This window comes from Ziziphus jujuba, chromosome 8 (genome assembly GCF_031755915.1).
Source record: "Ziziphus jujuba cultivar Dongzao chromosome 8, ASM3175591v1".
In the NCBI taxonomy this organism is placed as follows: Eukaryota; Viridiplantae; Streptophyta; class Magnoliopsida; order Rosales; family Rhamnaceae; genus Ziziphus; species Ziziphus jujuba.
The window spans coordinates 23,968,870-23,986,882 of NC_083386.1; the positions used below are offsets into that span (position 1 = coordinate 23,968,870).

General features: G+C 33.7%; 2 long non-coding RNA genes and 1 pseudogene across 3 annotated transcripts; 1 reads left to right on the forward strand and 2 right to left on the reverse strand.

Annotated features, from left to right (window-relative positions):
- Positions 1–6,126: 6,126 nt before the first annotated feature.
- On the forward strand, positions 6,127–8,535 carry LOC125421469 (uncharacterized). The gene is made up of 3 exons (XR_007239815.2): positions 6,127–6,322; positions 6,588–6,689; positions 8,115–8,535. It is a non-coding gene; the product is annotated as an uncharacterized LOC125421469 (long non-coding RNA).
- Positions 8,536–9,637: 1,102 nt separating this feature from the next.
- On the reverse strand, positions 9,638–11,773 carry LOC132804956 (uncharacterized). Of its 2 annotated transcripts, XR_009640276.1 has the most exons (3): positions 11,407–11,654; positions 10,778–10,878; positions 9,638–9,922 (listed from the first exon to the last, which is right to left on the reverse strand). It is a non-coding gene; the product is annotated as an uncharacterized LOC132804956 (long non-coding RNA). The 2 variants fall into 2 exon arrangements; XR_009640275.1 differs by lacking the exon at positions 9,638–9,922 and having other exon boundaries at positions 10,382–10,878; positions 11,407–11,773.
- A 1,175-nt stretch (positions 11,774–12,948) lies between these two features.
- Positions 12,949–16,360, reverse strand: LOC125421273 (MDIS1-interacting receptor like kinase 2-like; annotated as a pseudogene).
- Between the last annotated feature and the right edge of the window lie 1,653 nt (positions 16,361–18,013).

Genomic DNA, 18,013 nt, shown 5'->3' on the forward strand with positions numbered 1-18,013 from the left:
CCAATTCCACAACAAATAGGAGATTGTTCCAAGTTGCTCTATTTGTCTTCGAGCAAGAACCAATTGAATGGTACAATCCTAAATAGTATTGGAAATCTTGGGGCTTTACAGGAGCTACTAGATTTGATTTACAATTCACTTGGTAGAAAAATACTAGCCCAGCTTGAGAGGCTTATAAGTTTACAGAATTCAAATCTTTCCCATAATAATCTCACCGGTTCAATCCCCAATCCATAAGAAACATGGTGAGCTTGATAGATATCATCAACCTCTCATTCGACCTTTTGGAGGGTCCTATTCCTGATTGTTGTAAAAAAAAAATTGAATATATATGTAAATACATGTGGATACAACATAATATTATTTTCGATAAGTTAGAAGCTGTAGTTTTTTGAATTTATCTGCTTTCTGGAATTTTAATCGAGGCATGTGTGATACCACAATATTCTTAAAACGTTTTACATCCACCAATACGTTGAAAAGAACGTTGAAAGAACACGTGTGCTTAGACCTCTCAAAACAAAAGTTTTTGTTCTCTTAAAACTCTCAACCCATCTAATTCAAAATATTATTATTTATTTTAAAAAGTAATCAAAACCCACTAAAATTCTCAATCACCAACCTGTAAGGGAAACAAACATTTAAAACCCAAAGTCACTAACAAATCATTCACACTCATTTTTTGCCCAAACTACAACACCGATTCTAAAATCTTTCAGTCAACTAAGCCGGAGGCATTCACCAGCAACTAAGCTTTATGTGGAAATATCAAAGGTCTCATCCCCTGCATCGAAACAGAGCAAAATGGCGGCGGTGACAAAATCTGACAGTCATAATTGTTATTTCTTCTTTAGAAGCTGCATTGTTATTTACCATTATACCTGTTGGGATTTTGGTTATTTGTTTGGAAAAAGAAAATCATCAACGAATTCGGTTAAACATGAACACATTCCAATGGGACAGAATCCATTTTTGATGTGGTATTTTAAAGGCAAAATTTTTGCACGATGACACATTGGAAGCAAGAAGGAATTTGACGATTTGTATTGCATCGGCGTTGGAGGGTCGAGGAAGGTATGCAGAGTAGACTGGACCGTTGTGCTTGTTTTGGGATGTTGGACTGTAATTGGACTGGATTATTTTAAATTGGGCTCTATAACGATAAATTTAATTTTGTGCAGTCCAGCATCCCAATTTGTTCTCTCTTCTATTTTTATTTTATTTTATTTTATTTTTTTGGTTGAGAAATTTAGTTCTTTGTTTATGTATATTTATATTAAATGTTTGGTCTTATAACCATTTAGTTTGTACACATGTGACTATATATAAAGAAAGATGTTTGTCTCAATTTTTATCTTCTAAACTTTTCTTAAATGAATCATGGCTTGTCTGTAACACCCCGTCCCAAATCGCACCGGAATCCGTGCACGTTGACCGAGGTTGACTGTTGACCGTTGACCAAAGGGGTCAAAAGTTGACTTTTTGACTCGATGGGAATTTCGAGTTGACCAGGATACCGTGGCGAAGTGCACGATGCCACGAGTTCGTAGACTGGTAGCACGTCGAAAACGGAGCTACGGTTTGAAAGTTATGGACGAAACAAGTTGCGGTCCAAACTGTCCAAGGGGTGCTGGAGTTGACTTTTTGTTTATGGGGAATTGAGCTTTGACTTGTGCATGGTTGTGAAGTGCTCGTCGATACGAGTTCACAGACTAGCGGCACGTTCAAAACGGACATCCGGTTAAAAAGTTATGGACGTTTGAAGTTTACCGGATACCGTATTATTTTAATATTTTTTTGGGTCGGTGAACAGTGAAATGCCACGTGTCAACTTCTGATTGGTCCACGTGGCATGAACAGTGTCACACAAGGTTTTTTATTTGTTAAAATTCCCGGGGAAGAGAGAGAAAGAGAGAGAGGAGAGAGAAAGAGAGAGAGAGCCACCGCCGGCCACCGGAGTTTTCCACTGTTCCGGCCGAGTTACTGTACACGCGCCGGACAGAAAGCTTGCCCACCTCATTTCCGGCAAAACCTCCAAATTTCACGGCGAACGGCCGCCGGACGCGCCCGGATCGGACGTCCGAAGTTTGGCGGCGATTTTTCCCCTCCACCGCCGGCCACCGCGAATCGGCACTGTTCCGGCCACTTTCCGGCCACACACGCCTGACAGCCTTGATCCTCTCCTCAAGTCCGGCCTACCCACCAAAAATCACGGCCATCGGACCACCGACGCGCCGGGATCGGAGCGTTTTCCGGCGAGGGGTCGAAAATCTTCAAACGGTGATTTCTCCGCCGTCCGACCTCCGTTTTGCTCACCGTCGGTCCCGTTGGATTGCTCTCCTCACGATCTAAAAATCTGCAAAATTTCACAGCAAATGGCCACCGTCGGAAAATACTGTTCCGGTGACGGTTGCCGGTGACGTGGCGGCCCGCCGAAAATTACTGTTCCGGCGAGTACCCGAAAATTCCGGCCAGCTCCAGTCCGCAGTGTTCGACCTCCTGAACCCAAATCCGACTTCCGTTTCCGCCAATTCGCGACGGTTTGGGAGAATTGCGGAGCCGAAACTCGAAAAGCTTTCCGGCGAGATTCCGACCCCGTCGGGTTCGATCACCGGAAAGTAAGACCGAATCCGTGATCCTCATCACTCGAGCTTCGATTCGGTATATAACTCGTAACCCTTAGATGTCGCTTGGTGTTCTCTCCCCGGGTATCCATTTGGGAATTACCCGAATAAAATATTAATATTTTTGGTTTGTGCACTGTGGTTGTTTAGGTGCACGCGCGAGTAGTGGAGTGGATCCCGAGGAGGATCTTAGTTGATTTGCGCTCTCCAGGTGAGTGACCCACCTTCAAAAATTATTTTGGGCAATTAATTAAATTTAATTGGTATTTAATTTAGTATTTAATTATGCTCATGTGGTGTGGTTTAATTATGATTTTAATGCGGTTTAATTTAAATTATTTGTTATGCATGAGCAAGGTATGTTTCGGTATTAATTTTACGTGGTTTCAAATGTGATTTCTCGGGCATAATTGGGTTAAATATTTTTTGAAAATATTTGGTTAAATTTTATAAATTATGCCCGCGGTATTTTTATGGTTGCATCTCGTATTTCGAGGAAAATTGTGGTTTGTTGATTATCGCTGTTTCGTACCGGGTTATTGGATAAAATATGTGGGATGGTGTTTTGTGAAATTTTGGTATACTTCCCACGGTGGTTTTTGGAAAAACGGTACGGTTGGTTGTTTATGTTTATTTTTAGACGCACTCATACAGTATTGGTGTTCTGGTGTATGGTGTATGGACACGTGGTTTAGCACGCGGTTATTATATGGTTTAGCGTGCGGTTATTACTTCACCCGTGAGTTGCCATTGGACCGTGGGCAGGCAAGGTTATTGTTGCGCATAGCCGCCCCCTTGGCCGGGTGATGGTTTTTAGCAGTCGGTACTGTCGGGACGCCGAAGTGACCACTGCAGGTTTCTCTCTTTAACCTCCCGCCAGTCGGTGCTCGGGACGCTGGGTATCGGAGGGCATCACCGGTATATGGTGTGGTGCGTCAGGTGTAATTGTCGGTGTAATTGCAAATAATGGTTTAAACCCCAAAGGTGTTCAAAATTTATTTATTATAATTTATTATATTTTTATTATATATTTGGGGTATGTATTTATTTAATTGTTGTTGTTAAATTATTTAATCCCTTGGTTTTTGGGAGGTATGCACATTGGGTTTTGCGAAAAGGTTTTAAAAAGGGAACATTTCAAACTGAGCGATTGGTGAGAGTTTTGAGGGAAATCATTATTTTCCAAAGGTTATTATTATTTATTATTAATTGTTGGTATTTGTTCCACTCCTTAATTATTATTATTTTATTATTATTATTAAAAGGTGTTCAGTAGTTCGGGTTACTCACGGAGATGATTAGCATCTCACACTCTTAAATTCCGTTCCCTTAGGTGCAAGTGGTGGTAGACGTTCTTCCGGAGCGAACCAAGTTTTCCGCTGCTGTTGTGTTTCGAGAAGTTTCTTTGTACTCTTTCATTTCAGTGTATTATTTCTTTTCAGCCTTGTTGTATTTCTGTTGTTTAGCACTTCTTAAAGCTCTGTATACTATTGGAATACTTCTGTTTTATTTATGCACTGGACTGTTGTTGCTTTGAGAAGTGCTGGAATTTGTGGAATCAGTTTGTAGTTTGTGGGAGGGATAAGGGGATGTTTTTAGAAGTGTGTTTTCAGTGCAGGTAGTTTGTGGTAAGTAAATCCCTTAGGGGAGGCTCTGCCGGATTTTCCATTGGAGGGTTCGGTAGGGTTTCCCTGGGATCAGGGCTGTCTAGGGTTCCGGGGAAGGAATTCTGGACGGGTCCTGACATTGTCACTTCAATAAGAAGATAAAAATTAGTTAACTGCAAAATAGACATTCATTTATTAAATGAAAGCAATGCTATAATTCAGCCAAAAAAAAGGAAAAAAAAAAAAAAAGGAGTAATGCTATCATTAGCGACTCTAACACGAAAATTTATAGTTAACCAAAAAATAATATATTCTCCATCGCAACTTGGTGAAAATTATCATGTTCATGGATAGTGAAGCACAATTATTAATATATATTAGATTATTGATGACTTTAATCCGGTGCACAATAATCAAGTCAACAACAGTATAATATTTCGAGTACATATATATAAACCATCCTATTTGTAACAAAAAAAGACATATGCCCCTGCTTGCTTGCTTATATCTAATAATATTTTTCATGGATTTTAGTCACAAAAGTTTATTCGGTTCATGGACAATATTTTCTGTGGAGAATTTGAAAATAATTTTGCAATTTTTTAGAACAGTGTAAAATCTATAATGATAAAGGTACAAAAACTAAGCAGTTTATTGGAATGTTTATCAAAATAAAATATCAAGGTGATATTTTATTATTTTATAAGTATTAATATAATTTAAATATAAATATGTAAATTTTTTAAAAAATAAATGTATAGAAATTAAACCAATTATGGCGTGTGGCTCAAATTTGAGCCCTTTCATTATGGGCATTTTTGGTATTTTCTCTAATAAAGTTCATTTTATAAGCTTTCTCGGTCTCCAAAATAGTGCGTAGAAGAAAAAGAAAGAAAGAGGAGAGTTTGAACGACTTTGAGGAGAGCTCTTGAGTATCTCAAACTAGGGCAAACATGGAAGTTGAAGGCCAAAAAGAGATTTTTCTTCTTATGATCTTTCTTGTATTTAATCAGCTTGAGCTTTTGTTACTTGTTATCTATTAAAGTTGATGACTATCTTGTACCCATTTGATTTAATAGTAGAATCCAATTACCATTTGTTAGATGTAGGCATATTTTGGTATTAAACCACATAAAATTTATTGTATATTGTTTGTTGATTTACCGTGTTTTGTATTCTATGTTTTATATGGTTAACTTTGTGTGATAAAAATTTTGGGGTGCTTGTTTCTTGGATTTTGGTAAGTAGTGCATACAACGTGTTTGATAAATTGTTAAATTTAGATTTTTCACAACGCTAATAAAATAATGATAGTTTATTACTTGGTAAACATCTTGGTGTTCTAACATTATTCATATTAAAAATATAAATTTGTTGTTAAAAAAAGAAAAAAAGAACTACAATTTTCATAAAACTTCTTGGATTTTTTTTTTTTTTTAACCTATAGTGTGAGGTGGAAGATTCAACCTCAAATTAATTTCAATGTCGAGGAAATCAAAAGGTGATATCACGGACTCCAACTCAAACTATAAAATTTTTATAAAACTTTTCTGTTTCGTTTATATATATATATATATATATTTGTTAAAAGGATGGAAGAAGTAGCAAACACGCCAGTTGAACAAGTACGCATGCAAATTATGACCAAAGCAACCAAAGTTCTCCATCGGAATTTTCCTGTCTCATTTTTCTGTTTGAAAATTCCATATAGGAAATGTGTTTCATATGATATACCACTGTGTTTCATGGGTTGGTTGGATCCTCGGGATTTCCTTGGTCCAAGATTAATTGAAAGGAGTGCTTCTTTTTCTAATAAATGAAAATTATTGAAATTTCATAGTAGAACGCATTGTCTCCACCAACTTCATTAAGTAATTTGTCCGAAATTTTCTTTGAGAACGACATTTTTTATTCCATTAATTGAGGTTGGGATTGTGTATATAAACAGCGCATTCAAATATACCAGGGTTGACACAGAAAACATGACTTCGAACAAGTTTTCAGTAATTATTAGGGAACTGTTCTTGATAGTAATTCTTCTGCTGGCTTTGGGAGTGGCATCAACGGAACTGCCACAAGTCCAGAATCATCGTATGCCTCGTAAATTTGACTTTTACTATTCTTATGCATTTTAAGGAGGAAAAAAAAAAAAAATAGGGAGAGAGAGAGAGAGAGAGAGAATTTATAAAAGAAGAACAAAAAGTTTTTTTTTTTTTTTTTTTTCTGGGATTCTTGTTTTTTTCCTTTTCATGGAAACTGCTTTTAACAAATACATTTTTTATATTGATCATTTGAAAATAAAAAACACCGCCAAAAAAACCTTTATAGTGCTTCTATATTTTCTTGATTTAATCAGATTATATGAAGAATCGAGTTTTAATTGGAAGAGGTAGAACTCTCTAATCACCTCAAGCAGCTCCTCCTGATGAGAACCGTGGCTGACTGAACCAAATACCAAGTAGGTGAAACAATTCTACATAGTTTAATTTATATTTTTCCTGGTAAAAATTCTATAGCTTAATTTAATCTCTCTTGATAATGGCTTTGCTGGTAGTGAATTGGAAAGTGATTCTATGGCTGCTATTCGTTTGATTGATGACCAAAATATGTTTCTAGGTGTTAATTGTCATTTAGTGATGGATATTAAAGATGCTCTTGCTTTTTCTTCGTATTTTTTCTCGTAAGTATATTCCTAGGAACTGTAATAGGGCTGCAACTGTGATTAAATGCTCGAACAGTCTTTGGGTTTAACTACGAAACCTGGAATGAGTAGCCACCACCACGGTTAGCTTCTGTTATTCAGGATGACTTACGTTTTGGTGTTTCTGTTTAATTAAAAGTTGAGGTTTTATTTTTTTTTTTTAAAAAAAAAATTAAGCATGCAAGAGTTATGCCAAGATCAATAATGATGTTTTATGGATAATTAATTAAATATCCCGATAATTTCCATTAAAAAATAAACAGGCAGTAATTGATTAGACATTTGAATTTAAAATGTTCCATATCAAGTAATTAATTTAAAATTTATTTCGCATTAATTCAATTTTTAAATTGATTATTAAACTAATTAAAAGGAAGTTTAAAAATTTAGAAAAATAAATAATTTTTTTTTATCAAACAATCAATTAATTTTTTTTTTCTCATCTTGTTTAGAAATTGAAAAACCTAGTAGGTTTTCTCAATTTTAAAAGTTTTGTTAGTCAATTTAGAAATCAATTTAAAAATTAAATTAATATGAAATAAATTAAAAATTGAAAGCACGATGTAAATAGTTTAAATTTAAAAGCCTAACGTATAATCAAGCTAAAGTTAAAAATATTAAAATATAATTAATCCTATATTTAAAATAAATGTATATAAACCATGCAACAATATTGTAATTATCCAGTGAAGAGAGAGATGTATATTGTCCCATAGGGTCAACATAGGGATTCAACCTTGATTTGGTGAAATCCCCCATTCTCCAGTTGTGATGATGAATTTAATATTGTTTATATATATATATATATATATATACGGAAATTCTATAGTTACGACGGTCCGCATGAGGACCGCAGTACTAGTGACGGTTTTTCATAATATTAACGACAGTTTCTTAGAAAATCGTCACCAATACTATGAAAAACTGTTACCAATATTGTGGTCCGCATGAAGATCGTCTGCCCCATAGACGGACTGTATATATATATATATATGTATGTATATGTATACAATAAACATATAAACTCTATTTAGTAACGTCAGTTTGTTGTCTCCTTGAGTCGTGTTATAATTTTTTTTTTTATGTTTTTATTTATTTATTTATTTATTGGTTACATAGCTAATAGTTCTTAAGAGAAATTTAAAAGAATTTATATTGTGATATGTGATTGCTTTAATGCAGGTCGAGATGATAAGATGACTGAAGAGAAGCTTGGCGTGCACCAAATCAAATATTTACCAGATACTTCTGCGGTTCTGATATATCATATGTGCGCTTCTGCAGCCAACAATCTGCCACATAACGTTGAAATATAATTTTGTTGTCGACTTCATTATTGTGAATTTTTTTTTTTTGGCATTTAAAATAATTTCTTTAGTCACCCGTGAACTTGATTATTAAGGACGTTGCTATCTTTTTCTTTTTTTCCTTTTTTTTTTAAAAAAATTAATAAGGTTGTCAATGACAATCTGTATGCATATATATATTTTCATTTTTCTTTTCAATAATTATGCCTCACAATCCATGAACTTAATAAAAATAAAATAAAATTTCGCCAGTTGTTTGACGGATTGCTTGCTTTCATTATTGGATGACAAGTTTATATTTCACTAATTTTGGTCTATATCTTTCTTCTTCTTTTATGACATGGGCTTTTTTTTTTCTTTCTTTTTTTTTTTTTTAAGTCAGTTAATTTGTTTTAGCTAAAGGAAATAAGACTTTAGATGTTTGACGGAAGCAATTAAAACTTATCCCTCGATCAGAAAATATTAGTACTAATGCAAATTTATATTTTTATTATTAATTAATCAACAGTAATATAGACTTGGACAATTTAAATCCAGTGAGTGGACATGGGAAATTTAAGTAATACTTCAATCTTATTTTATTTTATTTTGTTACCAGAAAAGTGTTAAAGGAAAAAGATTTGTCATGTATATATATATATATATATATATGGTTTTTTTTTTTTTTTTTCCCTTGTCGACTATTCAATTCTTCATTTCACCAATTTCTTTGAATGAATTATTTCAAGCAAATATCCCTTTCTTCTTTTGAAGAGTGTCTTGAATTTCTATATATCAGACTTACCAACATGACTTGTCACTCATTAGTTCCATTTATCCGAACATACCAATAATTAATTTTAGAATACTAAACTTTTTTTTATTTGGGTTAAAACTTAAAATTAGGACCAAAATACCAAAAAATTAAATTAATATCCGTACGATGGTGTCCGAAGTACCCATCCATCAGACCTAACAAAAAACCTGACCCGCTAGGAGGTTTTTCAAAACTCCAATTAGTAAGTAATAAAATAGGATAAATGGATGCATATGCATATATGGTGCTTAAGACGGTGATTATTTAGAATATTGCAGTCTCACATATGGGCACTTGGTATCTCTTTTCCATTTAGTCAATGACATATGCCAAGTGTTCAAGTTCCCAATAGAATTTTAAGTCAAACATTGAATGAAAAAGAGATGCCACCTCCGTATACCTGTTAATAACTTAGTACACAAGATAGTTTTTCTTTGGCCAGTAAGATAGGTTTTTTTTTTTTTCTTTTTTTCCTAAACACCATTTTATGCATTTACATTTTTGGTTTGGTTTAATAAATATATAAATCAGCGAGCGGTGGAATATTGTGGCAAATATTCTTTTATAAAGCTTCTACCTAATTAGCATGATATTTCAAAACATAAGATCCAAATGATCAGTGTAAATTAAGCACTACGTACGTTTAACATATTGGAGGCGGCTTAAACCCCATCTCGTGAGATCATTGTGACAACAACAATTAAGAGGCTCTTTCTCCAGAGATCTCTTATTTTGTTGCTCAACATGTGTAGTATTAATATATGTAAAATATAACATGCAATAAATGTAATTAATTAATTAAACATCGAGGATAGTTTATTGGAGCATGAGCTGATAATTTTTTATTTGGAGCTGCCGCTCGCCAAGCTTCTCTTCACTCATCTCATCTGGACCCGGAAACAACCATATGTATAACATTAACATATTATTATTCTTATTAATTATTAATTCGAGAACTCTCTAAACCAAAAATAAAATATAGTACCACTCTAGGAGGCAACAAAAACTTTGCCATGTACATGCAGTTAGAAGGGGTTGCAAAGAAGTTCGGACGAAAACATCCTTTTACTTTTAAAATTGAAAATAAATAGGTTTAATTATTTAAAATTTTAGAAATTGATGTGATATATTACCATTTATCAAATCTAATGGCTCTCAATGATTGAACATATTTATTTTCAACTTAAATAATTAAGATGTTTTCATTGGAGTTGTATTGTAACGTATTGCATTATTTATTAGTTTGTTTGATATATGTAAAATTGATTACCTTAATTAAACATGTTCTCATGCATTAGGCTTATATATATCTAGGATTTTTTTTTTTTTTGGAAGAATAGTTCATGTATAATAAAACTATATAAGTGAATATATATTAAAAAAACTTAGCTGACCACAAGTTGGGCCTTATCATGTTTACCACATGTATATATGAAACTATAAATTTGTTACAGTGCGAGCCTCACTTCCAACATGTTGTCTTACATGAGGCATACAAAATATGATGGCTGTGAAATGCATTTTTCAGAAAAATTATATAAAACTAATAATTAGTAAATGTTCATTATTATATCGCGCATGAATATCATCTTAAACTACTAGGCATTTGCCATTATCTGCACTAATCAATTACTGAATTTATTTTTTATTTTTGATATGGAAACAAGCTATTTGATTAGTTGTACATAAGACATGATTATCAATGCATTGGTTAAATTAAAATAGAATTGTTTCACACGTACTTATTCGGAGTCGGACGATGACGGTCATGGATGGATCTCTTCAGGGGGAGCAGCTTCCTTACGAGTTAGAGTTTCGAATAACACTCGGTTCTTCACGTCATCTGATTGAAACGAGAAAAAAAAATTAAAATAATAAAGAAAAAAAAAAAAAGAGCCTCTTTAATATTCCTTATATGTATATATTTTCAAAATAAACAACAAAAAAATAGTATTTTGTTGTTTATGAAAGCAAGAGATGTTTTTTTATCTGAGGCATGGAGATTCAAATTTTGTACTCAGGAATTAATATCATTGCCAGATGAGATGAGGTAGTGTTTGATAAAATTCTGCAGACAATAACTTTTTGTTCTTTTCTAAATTTTGTCCTTCCTTTTTTTTTTTTTTCTTGTAATCTTGATTTTCTTTTCAAAACTGTTTTTTGGGAAAAAGAAAAAAAAAAGAAAAAAAGAAAAAAAGAAAAAAAAAAGGCTGATAACACAAGTATGAGTTTTCCAAAAATAATTTTACAATTTTCATATAATTGAAAAATGTTTTAAGTTATTTACATGGTACTCTATATACGAACTTGGAAAGCTTTTCTCTCATACTTTAAAACGCATAATAACATATTTAAGAGAAGCTTCACTTACAAGGCATACGATTGTGCACGTCTAGCAGTTCCCTTGATGCCACGGATCCCAAAGCCAGCAGAAGAATGAAAACCAAAAGCACTTCCCTAATAACTAAAAACTTATAATTTGAAGCCATATTATTTTCTTATTCATTTTATATGTGAATCTGGTGTTTATATAGCAGTAACCCCAAGCTTAATTGACTAAGACATGTTATTTTCATAGAAATTTCATTTGGGGCAAATTACTTGATGAGCACTTAACGGAGACAATGGGTACTAATCTGAAACTTCCAATAATTTTCATTTATTTTATAAAAGCAGATATTGAAAAAGGAATCCTTTCGTTTAATTTGGGACCCATGAAATAATAAAGGATCCTACCAACTGACGACCAACCTTAGTAAAATTCATGAAAAAATCTGAAAATGGAATAAAATTTTCATTTGTCAACTGGAATTTTCAAACCATAGAAGAGTTGTGGTTGCTAATTACACTTTGCAAGAATACTGGGTCAGCAATAGGCTACCTATTCCATTTTTTTTATTTTTTATTTTTTGAGTCCTTTGTTGGACTAAGCTTCCATCATATTCAGATATCGCGGTTTTCGAAAAGGGACCAAACGAAAAAAAAAAAAGTCTAATTAATGAAGGCGGAAAAAAGGGTTTATGATAATTTTAAAGTATGAATTGGAGGTACATTATGTCACTTTTTTCCTTGAGGATGAATTTGAGTTTAAATTTCCTACCTACAAGAAAACGAAAATGGAAGAAAAGAAAAAAGCAAGAGAATTTTTATGAATATTTTTATTTTTGTTTTGTCACAATAAATATATATTTTTATTATACAATATTGCATTTAACCCTATTTTTAAAAACAATGAAAAATTATTTTCAAATTCTATACACAAATATTTTCTAAAGTTCATAAATTATAATAATAAACTTTTGTTTCTAAAATTCATGAAACAAAAAATTAGACATATGCAATGCAGAGGCGTACATGCTTATTTTGGTTGGAAAAAAAAAAAAAAGGAAAAAAAGAAGAAGCTGGTTTACATGTTATGGTCTGTTCGATTACAATGTATGCCGTACTGCAGCCAATCCCAAAGCTTATGCGAGTTATCTTGAATAACAATCTGCCACGTAGCGTTATGTTAATATATATGTAATACTTTTGTTGACTTTATCAATCTATATTGGTATAATATGTATAATTTATTAATATTTTCGAGCCTGACATGAACTTATAATTTTCACCAGTTCTGAGAGCATATATTTTCGTGTTGACTCTCCTGCTTTCGTTCATTGGATGTCAATTTTACATTTAACTAATTCTGATCTACTTTCTTCTTCTTTTATGACTTGAGTGGTTTTTTCAATTACCAAAAGAACCTAACCTACCACTAATTAATTTTAAAATGCTACGTTTCAGCAATGTTGAATTTTGAATTTAGATAATATTTTTGAATTTCTAAAATTCTCTCTAATAACAAGACAAATGTTATGGTGTTGCTACTGCACCATTTGGGATCCTACCGTTTCTTTTGAAATTTGATATATATAAAGTAACTTATCACATTTATGCATCATCTACAAGCTACATGACTACAAGACCAAACATAGAAGGCATAACTGTTTTGAATCATTACAGTCCAACAGAAAAGAAAACCAATACTAAGTATATTTATAGCCATCAAGAGCTTGAATATGAAGCAGCTTAGACACAGTTCGCATGGTAGGACGAGCTTGTGGATTCGCTGACAAGCATGAAATAGCAAGCTTCATAGTCAAACCTAATTTATCATCAATGTTGTTTTCAGTTGCAGCAGGAGGTGAGAGACGAGGATCCAATTCAACTTTATGTCGGATGCTTTCAAAATCGGATGATTGTAGACTGGAAAGAAGTTCGCCCGGATGTTTTCCCATTAGAATTTCAAGAGCCAGAACACCAAAGCTATACACATCACATTTCTCTGTCACTACCATGGAGTAAGCAAGCTCTGCACCCAAAAACCAAAAAAACAAAAAATGTTAGAATTTATTCAACTAAATAAATTGATGTATCAACAATATATTTATATATATATTTTTTGTTTATAAGCCTACCAGGGGCAAGGTATCCATATGTGCCAGCAATTGCAGTCCAATTAGAAGAATCAGGGTTCAAAAACTTTGCTGTGCCAAAATCCGAGACATGAGCCTCAAGTTCTGAGTCCAACAGTACATTTTTGCTTGAAATGTCTCGGTGAATGATCGGCGGCACATGATCATGATGCATATAACTCAAAGCATCGGCTACACCTTTCACTATTTCCACTCTTTTCACCCAATTCAATTCTCGTGCACCCTTCTCACTTCTCAGAGTATCTGCTAAACTTCCTCCTTCCATGAACTCATAAACCAAAAATGTATGAACTCCTCGAGAGCAGAATCCTAATAGTTTCACTATGTTTCGATGCTTGATTTCTGTCAAAGATGCTATCTCATTACCAAAATGTTTTGCACTCTCAATCTCTGAATCATCTTTAGCCATGAAATTCAGCTTCTTTACTGCTAATACATCATCATAACCTGGAATTTCCACTCTGTATACCTTCCCTGACCCTCCCACACCAATGCAATACATATCATCAAAATTCCTTGTTGCTTCCAATATGTCTTCGTACAGAATTCTGCCATTAAAATACCAAATCGACAATGGATTCTGCCCCTTCGGAATACCTTCGTGTTTAACCGAATTCGTTGATGATTTTCTTTTCCAAACAAATACCAATATTCCAACAACTATAATAGTAAATAACAGTGCACCTGCTAAAGAAGATATAACAATTATAAGTGTCCGATTCTTGTCACTGCCATCTTTTTGCTCTGTTTTGATGCAGGGGATGAAACCCTCTATATTTCCACATAAAGCTTTGTTGTTGCTGTATGCCTCCGGCTTGGCTGACTGAAAGATTTTAGCATCAGGAACAGGACCCTCCAAAAGGTTGTTTGAGAGATTGATTTCTATCAAGCTCACCATGTTTCGCAATGAATCAGGGATTGAACCGGTGAGACTATTGTGGGAGAGATTCAAATTCTGTAAACTTTTAAGCCTCTCAAGCTGGGCTGGTATTTTTCCACCAAGTGAATTGTAACTCAAATCCAGTAAGATCTGTAAAGCCCCAAGATTTCCAATACTATTTGGGATTGTACCATTCAATTTGTTCTTGCTCAAAGACAAATACAGCAACTTGGAACAATCTCCCATTTGTTCCGGAATTGGCCCTCTTAACGTGTTCATCGACAGGTCTAAGGTATCCAAGTTGGACAGTGCCCCAATTCCCACCGCTAAACTACCCGAAAGCCGGTTATCTTTCAAGTTTAACAAAGAAAGTTCGGATAAATTTCCAATATGTGCTGGTATCTCTCCGGACAATTGATTGGAAGAAAGATCAAGCTTTACAAGTTGGTTCAACCGTACAATCTCATTTGGGATTTTTCCGCGAACCATGTTACTCGCGATATTCAGTAGTGTTAAGTTCCGGCATTCACCCCAGCTCGGTGAGAGCTCGCCTTGCAATTTGTTGAAACTCAGATCGACATAAGTAAGGTTTGGATACACACCAAAGTTTTGGTCTATATATCCTGTGAGCTGGTTCCTTTCAAGCCTAACCCTGTATAAGCTTGTGCAGTTTTTCAAGCTTATTGGAATTGGACCTGTGAAATTGTTGTTATCTGCAGTAAAGTTGACAAGATTTCCACGTCCACATACTTGTTGTGGTAATTGGCCCGTGAAGTTATTACCGGACAGATACAGAATAGTCAGCAATGAATGGTTTCCTAGTTCTGGAGGTACAACACCTGAAAACTGGTTATACATCAAACGCACATCAGTTAGCTTGCTCAACGTCCCTAATGTTGCTGGGATTGGTCCGGAAAGTTGATTCCCTATAACACGAAGAGCTTGCAAGTTACTCAAATTTCCCAAAGAAGGAGGAAGAGGACCATTGAAATGACTGTAGTCTAGAACCAGAGAAACCAGGAATTTCAAGTTCCCTATCTCTTTGGGAATTTGGCCTCCAAGCTGAGTTCTCTGGAATAGAAGATATTTGAGACTAAGAAGGCCAGTTTTGGGTTGGTTTGAGTCATTAGGAAATAGACGGCCGTCCAAAATTCCGGTTATGTTGTTGTGGGAAATGTCAAGCTCGGAAACCTGAGTGAGATTTGCGAGAGAAAGAGGTAGAGAGCCATTGAGAGAATTTCTAGAAAAGTCAAGCAATTGGAGGTTGGAAAGCCTACCAATGCTGGCTGGTATTGTGCCTCTGAGATTGTTTCTATGAAGATCAAGGCGAAGGAGGTTTGGAAAGGATGAGAAATCGAAGTTTTGGAGCGTACCATTTATGCCTCTGTCTGGAAGCTCTATTTCCGTTACACTTCCTGCATTACTGCAGGTAATTCCATACCATTTGCATGGATTTGGAGGAGTGGAATTATTGGTTTGTGTTGGAAAAATCCAAGTGTCGAAAACTGATTGGATTGGTAGGCTATCTTTCCACTTGATTAGAGCCTCAGCTTCTCTGTTTGATCCTGAATCAGCTTTACAGAAAGATATCAAAACCAATACCATCCAAGCAAGAATCCTTGCCTACGAGACACTTTGTTGTAGGCTGGACATGGTTGGAAAATATGGGGAAATGTTTTAGTTCTATTTGTGTTGCTTAGCAACCGTTGAAGGGCTTGTATGGAACATTGTTTGGCTTCCACTTTGTTTTCGCCAAAGTATTTTTTTTTTTTTTTCACTCCATGTTAATTCGGATCAAAGAATTCACGAGACAAAGGAAAGTAGAAGGAGATAAAAGTGTCCGGCTGTCCTACTAAAAATTTAAAATGAGATTGGTCATATATATTGTATAAGAGATTGGTCATATATATTGTATAAGTATTGATGATTTCTATGTTATATTTCTTTTTAAAAAAATTATGGTAATTTTGGTTAACCAAATAATGAAACTTACAGTTCTTGAACATTTTTTTTTGGGCCATTTTTGTTATAGATTCTAAGCTCTAAATTAGCCAATATCCAATCCGTGAATGTGTTAGTATATGTAAATAAAGTTCAAAGGCTTACTTTCATTGAAATAACTTTATGTTATGATGGGTAGAACATTCCAAGAAGTTGCATTTTTTCAACTCATTGAAATTATGATAAGTTGTATCGTTTACTCAACTCATTGAAAATTAAATAAATCCAAAAGTTTCAATTTTTTCATCTCATTATTTTTTTTTGGGATAAATTCAACTCATTTAAACTTCTATACACAACCAGGAGAAGAGATTTTAATAAACATATTCAAAGTGGGGCAATCATGAAATGTTGGTTGCTCTTGTCATTTATTAATCGATCCATGCTGAGGTACTTCCTTACCCAATTCTGACGTCTTCCATTAAGTTTTCTTATATTATTCCAAATAATGCAATTTGATTTGCATACATGTCTTTTCTTTGTAGGCAAAAGTACTGGTACCAACAATTGACACGTATGATGTTCCCTCTTTGACTTGACTTGTTACTTTTGATAAAATCAAACTTAAATAGAATAATATATAATGCCGTAGAATATCAAAGTGAAATATATGGACCTTGAAAAATATTTAATGACTTGCTAATATATTTATAAGACCAATGTGACATGGATTATTATTTCTCACAATGGTTTAAAAATTTGGTGCGTTTCATCACTTTGTTACTGCCATTTTAGAAAATCATATTAGAAACCAAACTCAATGACTATGCATTCAATCAATTTTGAACAAATGGTGTGAAACTACTAAATTCATCATTTATACTTTTAATTAATACCTTCTTTTTTTGTTTTTTTTTTTGTTTTTTTCAATTCTATTTGATATGGCTTTTGAAAGGTCAGTTTTAAAGTTCAAAAGTTGTTTTGGAAAATATTTTGAATAATTTTCTAAAAATGTTTTAAACCTTAAATGATTTTTAATCAAAATCATTAAAAATTGGCTTTAAGGCACTTCTTTTAAAAAAATAATAATTAAAGAAAAACAAAAACAGAAGTACTAGGTATGGCAACCAAGGCATTCATCTAGAACGAGAAGCAAATAGCAAAGAAAGAAGCTGATAAAACCACTTTAGCTAACAAAGAGCCTCCCCTCGGGAAGTACGGTAAGAAGAATAGCCTCTTATCTAGCCTTTCTCCCCGATAACTTGATTACTGCTACTGTGATGGAGCCGGAGCCGATGCCGGGGCCTGCGTCTATTAAGAAGAAAGATGGTAAACAACAGATTGGCGGGCCTCTAGCCCACTTTTATTGGGCCTACATTTTAGTGGACTTGTGCAATGTTATTTTATAAAAACAAACTCAATCATCAGTTTTTACCAATTGATTTTCACGGTCAAACACAAAAAAGAAAAAAAGGAAAACTAAAAATTCATATTTTATAAAAATATAATTTTGATATTTAACTTTTAAAATTAGTTTGTAAAAATTAAAATTGACATATAAAATGTTAATGATAATTTTTTAAAAGTATATATTTAATTATAATTAAAATAAAACTGATAAAGGTTTAAATGAAATATTTACAATTCTATGAACTTGGATTTATAATAAAATAAGAGGA